General features: G+C 47.2%; 1 protein-coding gene across 46 annotated transcripts in view; it reads right to left on the reverse strand.

The window, feature by feature from the left end:
• Window positions 1–8,766, reverse strand: part of SYTL2 (synaptotagmin like 2) — a 66,363-nt gene extending 57,597 nt beyond the window's left edge. For 12 of the 46 annotated variants that reach the window (XM_083435971.1, XM_083435967.1, XM_083435963.1 and 9 more), the window contains exon 1: window positions 8,570–8,726. The gene's annotated coding sequence lies outside the window, so the exon portion shown is untranslated. Of the gene's footprint in view, window positions 1–8,360 lie in introns of all 46 variants that reach the window. The other 34 variants (XM_083435989.1, XM_083435978.1, XM_083435969.1 and 31 more) reach the window with 16 other exon arrangements.
• Window positions 8,767–9,141: the final 375 nt, after the last annotated feature.

The following is a 9,141-nucleotide window of genomic DNA, read 5'->3' on the forward strand; positions in this document are numbered from 1 at the left end:
TCCAGACTTATCTAAAGCCAACCGACCCTGTATTTCTCATGCTTTTAAAACAGAAGTATGGTTTGTCATGGTCCAACAGTGATTGCCAAGTTTTAGGCCTGGAACAAATTACCAGCCCATTTTATTCCCAAGATTTTATGTAGCTGGCAGGTATGACTTCCCTTTATATGTTCTCATTGTGACAGGGGGTGATCCCATCTGCCTTGAAGGATCCAGATTTGTGAATGGGAGGCTTTCTAAAACCCTCAGACTCGAGGCCAAGGATACACCTATTTATAATTATGATTTACTACAAAAGCCATTAGAAACAGCCAACAGCAAAACATTTAAGGGATGCAAAAGCTTTCAATATTTCAGGACGGTGCCAGCTGTGAAAGGGACAGAACTAAGGGCTTATCCACACTTAACTTACCTTTCCTCTGCTCTTTCTAGGCTCAGTTAGTTAGAGTGTGGTGCTGATAACCTCAAGGTTGCAGGTTTGATTCCCCGTATGGGACAGCAGAATATTCCTGCATTGCAGGGGGTTAGACTAGATGATCCTCAGGGTCCCCTCCAACTCTATGATGAGGTCTGCACTTTAAAGCTCCATGTCCAAGTGTGGGTTGATGTTGGGGGGGGGGCAGCAGTTTGTCCCAGAGCTTTCAGCACAAAAACCCGCTCTTTAGTGCTCAATCGGAACAAACATCAATCCACAGAAAATCTAATCCAAATTGGGGGGGGGGGGAATGCTTAGAAATGAAGGTTTAAAGTGTGGACCTGTGCCTGGAAAGAGCTGGAGAAAGGTAAGTGTGGAAAAGCCCCAAGTCTTGCCTTTTGCATGTACTAGTAAGTGACTTCCTGGCAGGTATACAAACGGAAATAATCCACCTTAGCTGAAGGTGCTAAGCAGGAATCAGTTAACATTCAAGCACTCAATAATTCCACCTGGGAGCATTCTTTCGCTTGCAACAACCTGCAGTCTTGCGACAACCTGCAGTCTCTGCATACCAGCTGAGGACATAACTATATTATAGACCAATCTGTCCTCATACATGCTGACACTTGTTTTTTTTTTTAAAGAAGGCTAAAGGAAACCAAAAGCAGTTGTCAGTCAATTCTTGCTTTCCTCAGTCAGCCTACAATTATGGCCTATGCCTCTGTTAACATGACCAAAGTTCCACCTTTAACAGATTTCTCAAATGCACCTTTGCTGCTGAGAGGTAATATTATGTGTGTAATAATACAGCAAGTCTATCCACAAGTCCTCCTCCTACAGCCATGTATGATACAGCCAGCTGCCCCCCACAATTTAGGAGGGGCTCTATGACTCCCCAGAGGAAGACTTTCCAGGGATTGGAGAAAGAAGATGGGAAACCAAGTTCCTTCAACCGTTCCTCACAAGGCTTGGTTTCCAGACCCTTAATCCTCTTGATCACCCTCCTTTACATACATTCCAGCTTCTCAATATCCTTCTTAAATTGTGGTGCCCAGAACTGGACACAGTATTCCATGGGTGGTCTGACCAAAGTAGAATAGAGTGGTACCATTAATAGCTTACTGTGGCAAGACTGACAAAAACCACGTGTTTCCACCATTCAGGTTACCAGAGGATAACATAATGAGCTTCATCACTGAGTTCTGCATTAAGACTGTGAAAGCAGAACAACAAAAGGGGTCACGTTCTTGTTCTCTCAGCTTACTTCTTCCTCTTGCCACCTTCAGTTCAGATCAAGTTACAGCTTAGAATGAAAATTTAAAAAAACAAAACACCTGAGAAAAGGTACACAGCATATTTTCAAGAGAGACCAGAATCCCACATAGCAAGTTACCATGCCTGGGCAAAGGTGGGTGACTCCCTGCTACAGGAATGAAGAACGGACTGAATTAGCCACTAAACTGCAGCAACAGCCAATTCCACGAGACACTCTCAAAAACAAGAGAACTGGAAACAGCCAGTTCACTGGGATGAAGGGCAGGGCAGGGCAGGGAATCATGCAAACAGCATACAGTATATAGGGGGGAAATCCAGACTCCGTATCAGAGCGACACCTTTATTAGGCCAACCAAAACGTGTGCAAGAATTTCAGGGTCTGCAAAACACTTCATCAGGCTACAGAAGCAGTTCCAAAACTGTGATCTGTGGGCCATGAGCTTGATCCAGGCGTGGCTGTGGATTTGCAGTTGAAGACAGGAGCTGGCACATCCATTTCATTAAGTATTCACATTTTTAATTGTATTTTTATCACTGATTTTGTTTTGGTTGTTTGGTTGAGTGTGTGACTTACAGATGACCAAGAAGACTGCACTTCTTTAACCAGCTCTAATTCATTAGACTTATGCAGCACGGGGGGGCAAAGGCGGGCAGCAAAAGCTCACGGTTTTGCACCACATTAATATGCACCTGGGGACACGGGTGGCGCTGTGGGTAAAACCTCAGTACCTAGGACTTGCTGATCGCAAGGTCGGCAGTTTGAATCCCTGCGGCGGGGTGAGCTCCCGTCGTTCAGTCCCAGCTCCTGCCCACCTAGCAGTTCGAAAGCACCTCTAAGTGCAAGTAGATAAATAGGTATCACTTTATAGCGGGAAGGTAAACGGCGTTTCCGTTTTCGGCGATCAGCCTTCTTTATGGTCCAGCTCTCACTTCCATACATCACTACTGGGAAAACCATGGCTTTTACTATACGGACCTTTGTTGGTAAGGATGGCAGGGGTACCTTTACCTTAATATACACCTAGACAGCATCTTAAAAAGCAGAGACATCACCTTGCCAACAAAGGTCCGTATAGTTAAACCTATGGTTTTCCCAGTAGTGATGTATGGAAGTGAGAGCTGGACCATAAAGAAGGCTAATCGCCGAAGAATGGATGCTTTTGAATTATGGTGCTGGAGGAGACTCTTGAGAGTCCCATGGACCGCAAGAAGATCAAACCTAGCCCTCAATGCTCATCTATCCATTCTTCAGGAAATCAGCCCTGAATGTTCACTGGAAGGACAGATCCTGAAGCTGAGGCTCCATTACTTTGGCCACCTCATGAGAAGAGAAGACTCCCTGGAAAAGAGCCTGATGTTGGGAAAGATGGAGGGCACAAGGAGAAGGAGACGACAGAGGACGAGATGGTTGGGCAGTGTTCTCGAAGTTACTAACATGAGTTTGACCAAACTGTGGGAGGCAGTGGAAGACAGGAGTGCCTGCCGTGCTCTGGTCCATGGGGTCACGAAGAGTCGGACACGACTAAACAACAATAACAATATGCACCAGGGAACACACACACCCCAAGGCACAATCTGAAACGCAAGGCTCTCTCCAGCAGCGCTGACCACAGAGAGGTGGCTCCATCCACCAAACTGAGGAGAAGCAACTGGTGTGATCTGCCTCTAATGATCCGGCCCTGCATATATGTCACCTTCAGCAGGATATAACGCTGGACGGGGCTTCTAATGTCCCCTCCACAGATGCATGCTAACCCTGAGCCACACACATAGAACAAAGCAGTGTACATCATTTCATCTCTGGGAGTACAACAGAGAACTTCAGTTCCATAGCTGATACTGCACAGCAGAAATAACTTCAGACATGGCAGTTCTGCCAAGAGGAAAGTCGGATACATTTTTGTCATGTGCTCCTGGAACTTCAGGGGAGGGTGGAGCACAGCAGGTTCCCTTGACTTCCATCTCTCCATTCGGGTTCTTGGTTAATCTCCACTTCATTCTATAAATGTGCTTCCATAGAAGGCAGAAGTCATAAAAGTCTCTTGCCCTGCCCTCTATATATATTTTTTTAAGTACTAACCTGGAACAGTACATTTACAAGTCGGGTAGGGAGAAAAGAGAGAGATAAGACTGTGACAAGCAGAGCAGCGTTCAGATCCATCATTCATCTCCTTGCCGGAGGGCTAAAATAATTCCTGATGCTGCAAGTAGGTTATGAACTCAGAAGAATTCTTCATAAGGTTGTTTTTAACATTTGTAGTTTTCCTTTAACTGGGGCATGAGAACAGGGCAAGTTGTGCAATTCGAATTTTTACAGAGACTCTCAAGAAGGTAAAAAAAAAACCTCAAAAAAGGGCACAGTGCTCAGAACATGCAAACTCATGACACATGCACAGAAACTGCCAACACCCTCCCTAGTTGGACATGCGGGTCAGTTGTGCAAATATTTTACCTGGAAGGGGCAGGTATCTTTGCCCAAGGATACACCCTTACAAGCACAAGGGAGGTGGTGTGCAGAATACACAGGTGTGACCAGTGCTGCCAGCATCGACATAAGCCGTGTGACAATGGAGAAACCAATGCAAGATGAAGCCTCAAGTGCATGCAGACTGCAAGGGCGGAATGCATGGCCATTAATGCTTTCGGCCTCTGCGATAAGCACCTGAAGACCTGCCTTTAGAACCCATTAGCTCCCAACTAGCGCAGCCATAGGTCAAGGATGATGGAAGCTGTAGCCCAGCAACAGCTAGGGTGGGGAGGTAGCTTCCTCAGGCTTGCTTCACACAGCAGCCCAAGTTTTCCGCAGATGCTTCCACACAAAAGCATGAACTAAAGACACACAGCAGGCTGGGGAAGTCAAACGATTGAGAAATGCTAACAGTCAGGGTAGATAGATGGACCAGACTCAGTATAGGGCATCTGTTCCTAAATTTACTTTTGATCTGCAAATTAAGCCAGACACCCTAGCAGGGCAGTAACTCAGAACTGCCACATTCATGTTTATTCCGGGGGTGGGTGGAGAGAAAGACAACTGCCAACCCACCTTTTTTTTTTAGTAAAAAAACCCAAAGTCTAAGTTAGGAACTAAGACAGAACTCAAAGGTTCCAACTATTCTGTATTAATCAGCAATATAAACTTGGCAATGGGTGGCAAACCTGTGGCCCTCCATATCCTGCAGAACTACAACTCCCATCAACTCCAACCACACAGCCCGGGTAAATGGCAGATGTACTCGAGCACACTGTTCAAAACTGGCCAGGCATCAGGCGCGTTTTGCGACTGGCCCAGGTCCAATTGCAACCATGTGGAGATCTCAGGATGCCTGGTTAGCAACTGAGGAGAGCGAAATGTCACTTAGAGAAGGATCTCCAAACTTGTCATTTGAAGCTTGAATTTGTTTTATTCTGGGTTGTTTCATTTTTATGTTTTTATGTGTTATAAGAGATTTGATCTTTATAATATAAAGCAGTGTAGAAATTAAATGAATAATAATAAGGTAAAGGGACCGCTGACGATTAGGTCCAGTCGTGGCCGACTCTGGGGTTGCGGCACTCATCTCACTTTATTGGCCAAGGGAGCCGGCGTACAGCTTCCGGGTCATGTGGCCTGCATGACTAAGCCGCTTCTGGCAAACCAGAGCAGCACACGGAAATGCCATTTACCTTCCCGCTGGAGCACTACCTATTTATCTACTTGCCCTTGACGTGCTTTTGAACTGCTAGGTTGGCAAGAGCAGGGACTGAGCGACAGGAGCTCACCCCGTTGCGGGGATTCGAACCACCGACCTTCTGATCGGCAAGTCCTAGGATCTGTGGCTTAACCCACAGTGCCACCCACGTCCCTAATAATAAAGTCCACTGCAAAAAACAAAAAAGGTGCCTAGACATTCCATTGTGGTGACCGTAACCCAGGTTTAAGGCACCATTTGGAGATTAGATTATATATATTTGAGTTTCTAACACTGCATAGCACCTGGAGACCCTTACCCTAGCAGTGTTTCTCATACTTGGGTCCTCAGCTGTTATTGGATTACAGTTCCCATCATCCTTAGCTAGCAGGACCAGTGATGGGAGTAATAGTTTAACAACAGCTGGAGAATAAAGTTTGAGAAATACTGCTAGAAAAGTATCTACTACAGTGGTACCTCGGTTTAAAAACAGTCCTATTTATGAACAATTCAGTATACGAACTATGCAAAACCGGAAGTAGTGTTCCGGTTAATGAACTTTACCTCTGTCTATGAACGAAAGCTGAAAAATGGAAGGGAACCGGCAGCGGGAAGCCACATTAGGGAAAGCGTGCCTCAGTTTAAGAACAGCTTCAGTTTAAGAACGGACTTCCGGAATGGATTAAGTTCGTAAACCGAGGTACCACTGTACTAGTTGCTGTAGAAAAGATACCGTATTTTTCGCTCTATAACACGCACCCGACCATATCACGCACGTCGTTTTTAGAGGAGGAAAATTCGTAGGCATGCCACCCGTAGGCATTCCCTCCATAACACGCACAGACATTTCCCCTTACTTTTTAGGAGGAAAAAAGTGAGTGTTATGGTGCAAAAAATACGGTAATCTGCTCACCTGCGTTTTCTCATCCAAGTCCCCCTCCACCTCATTCTCAAAAGATATAGGAACGCAAAGGTTTGCACGCAGAAAGTCTCAGGATTCAATCCCCAGTTTCTCCTAGAAGATCTGGGGAAAAACTTTGGTTTGAAACCCTGAAGACAAGGCCAGCCCTATCATTTGGTAGAAGGAGACAGCTGCCTGGGTGTACAGAGTATGCCACACAATCTGTCCTGTACTCTCCTAGGCTGCCCTTAGATGCAGTGGATGGCGCTATCCCAATGCATAAGGTAAGGTTCATGTGCCCAGTCCAATTGATTTTTGCTGCCTAAGGCAGCAAAACGCTTTGGGTTGGCCACAGGCCAACCAGAGCCAGAGTAGCAACTAAACAAAGCTAGATGGAAGAACGGTCTGATTCAGTGGAGGAGCTTCCTATGTTCCTACTCCCAGCATCGGTGAACAGGAGCGCACACGCTCCAAAGATCTGAATTAAGTCGATTTTTAAGATTCACTGTATGTCAGGACATTCCTGTAGAGGGAGGAGATGGGCTTGTGCTCACCTGGTGTACACACTGCCCTTCTCATGCACCAGTAGGACAAAATATTCCTGTTTTACAAGTGCCATGAAAATTCTGAGATCCACCAGCAGAAATGCTACCTTAGGCTAAATATGTCTAGCTGCTCCACAGCAGGCTGAAAACAACAATGAATTTCATGTGACAAAAACACCCGGATCAGCCCCAGGAAAAAGCAATGGGCATGATTTTGCTTTGAGGCTTTGAAAAGTTTGCTTTAATACACCCGACACTCGTTTTGCGGGAAGTAAATAAACCAAGAGCTGGCATGTATTCCAGAGCCACTAGCTTAGCTTAAAATGTTTATTACTGCTTTCCTGTTTCCTTACTCCCTCAGGCGGAAACTTTGACAAACCCAGCTTGGAGGTTTAGATGCAAGATATTGATCCACTGGCAACGCCAGTGCCCTCTTCTCTCTGTCCTTTGCTGGAGAACTTGCTACAGTCCTAAGCACTCTTGGCTGGAAGCTTTCCACACAATAATAGAATCTTGGAAGGGGCCCAAGGGTCATCTAGTCCAACCCCCTGCAATGTGGGGATATTTTGCCCAATGTGGGGCTTGAACGCACAAGCCTGAGATTCAGAGTTTCATGTTCTACCCACTGGGCTACTATTGTTCTTCGCTCTGTGAGTTACTTCAACAAAACAAAAGTGCCACAAGAAAAAAACAGAGAGCTGTGCATTCAGCTAAGAGCGTAGACCCGCTGACATTAATGAACCTAAGTTAGACATCCGTTTACTTCAATGGGCTTTCTCTGAGTAAGGCTAGCAGTGAATATCACCCATAGTCTGGTGACAGATAGATAGATAGATTATTGCTGCCCAAGCTGGGCTCCTGTAGAAGGAAGGGAAGGATATACCATAAAATTTAATAAATAAAAATAATGTTAATCGGCACTCCAATCCACCTTAGCACGTATCAACAGCCGTTCCGAAAGCCGAGTGCATTCCAAATGCCATTCCTACAAGAGAGAGAGAGAGAATATTCCCATCTATTTGGCAGCAATGCCTTAAGGGCAGAGTAAATCATCCTATGGTTATTCCTATATATTTACTGACACACCCTCCTTTTTCCCGACAAGGACTCAAGGTGGCTTACAGATATACAGCTAAAAGCATTGGGGGGGGAGGGGAACCAACTTAAATAAAATATTTTGGGGCAGGGGGAGGCCAGGTAAGACCTGGTCCACATGATGGATCACAAGATGCGGGACATGCACACCATTTGAATGGCAATGCCTGTTAACTTTTTTTTGGGGGGGGGGTCACAAATATTTTATTGGGGGGGGGGAGTTGGTTCCTATTGGGGGGGGAGCACAATTTTTAAAAAGACTGACAGCATCCTAGAGCGAGATAGAGAGAAACTCGGCGTTATTGTTCCAATGGGGCATCCAGAACTTTTATCTTCCAACTTCTATTGCGCGCACGCGCATCCCTCTCCCGCCCCTCCAGCTGGGGAGGGGGCTTCCCGCCCCCCCAACCCGGTCTTATCTCGCCGCCCGGCTGGTCCAGCCCCCCTCCCCTCCTCGTTACCTCAGCAACGCCCCCCACCTGCGAAGCGCACCTGCGCCGTCTCCGCCGCCTCGCCTCAGGAGCCCCCCGGGCGCTGGCGAGCGCTTTCCCTTCCCGTTTCCGAGGCGGCTAGCAGCGACTCCCGAAAGCGAGCGAGAAGCGGCAGAAACTTCCGAGGCTCGGGCTGCCCAGAAGGAGGAGGAGGAGCAGCAGCAGGGTAAAAGCGTTACCTCCTCTTTCCTGCCTCTGTTTATGTGCCCCGAACTGCAGCCGCCCTCCGATGCTTCAGCCGCGCGGGGCGCGCGCGCTAAGCTCCAAGGGCAGCCGGGCGCCTCGCGGGGAAAGAAGGCGAAAGGTGCGCCGCCCGCCCTTGCCTGCGCGGCAGGCGCAACGCCCCCCTCCACCCTTCTGGGCCCTCTGGACCAATGAGAGGCCAGCGGGGACTAGGAGGGCCCTCGGAGGCAGAGCGGGAACGCCCTCAAGCAAGCTTGCCCCCACCTCACTGTTTCCTCTTAACTCTCCCGCATTGATCAACAGGTTAAAAAGCACAGGTCTACCTTGGGAGACTTCACTTTCCACATCTCTCCATTTGTGTTTATTTTTTATTTTTCTCTCTCTTTGGCGATCACTAGTAGCCGAGTAAGATTGTCTTCCATAAACATGGTTTTAACAATAAGACCATGACTGTGGAGGCCAATTCTGGATTCACAGGTCCTTCCACAGTGCAGACATTGGTTTCCATTGCTTCCTCTTAGCACGTTTCTCCCTTGCTTTCTGAGTTCGAGTGTCTTCAAAGTCCATG

The sequence above is a fragment of the Podarcis tiliguerta genome (genome assembly GCF_965153285.1).
Source record: "Podarcis tiliguerta genome assembly, chromosome: 4".
Lineage (NCBI taxonomy): Eukaryota > Metazoa > Chordata > Lepidosauria > Squamata > Lacertidae > Podarcis > Podarcis tiliguerta.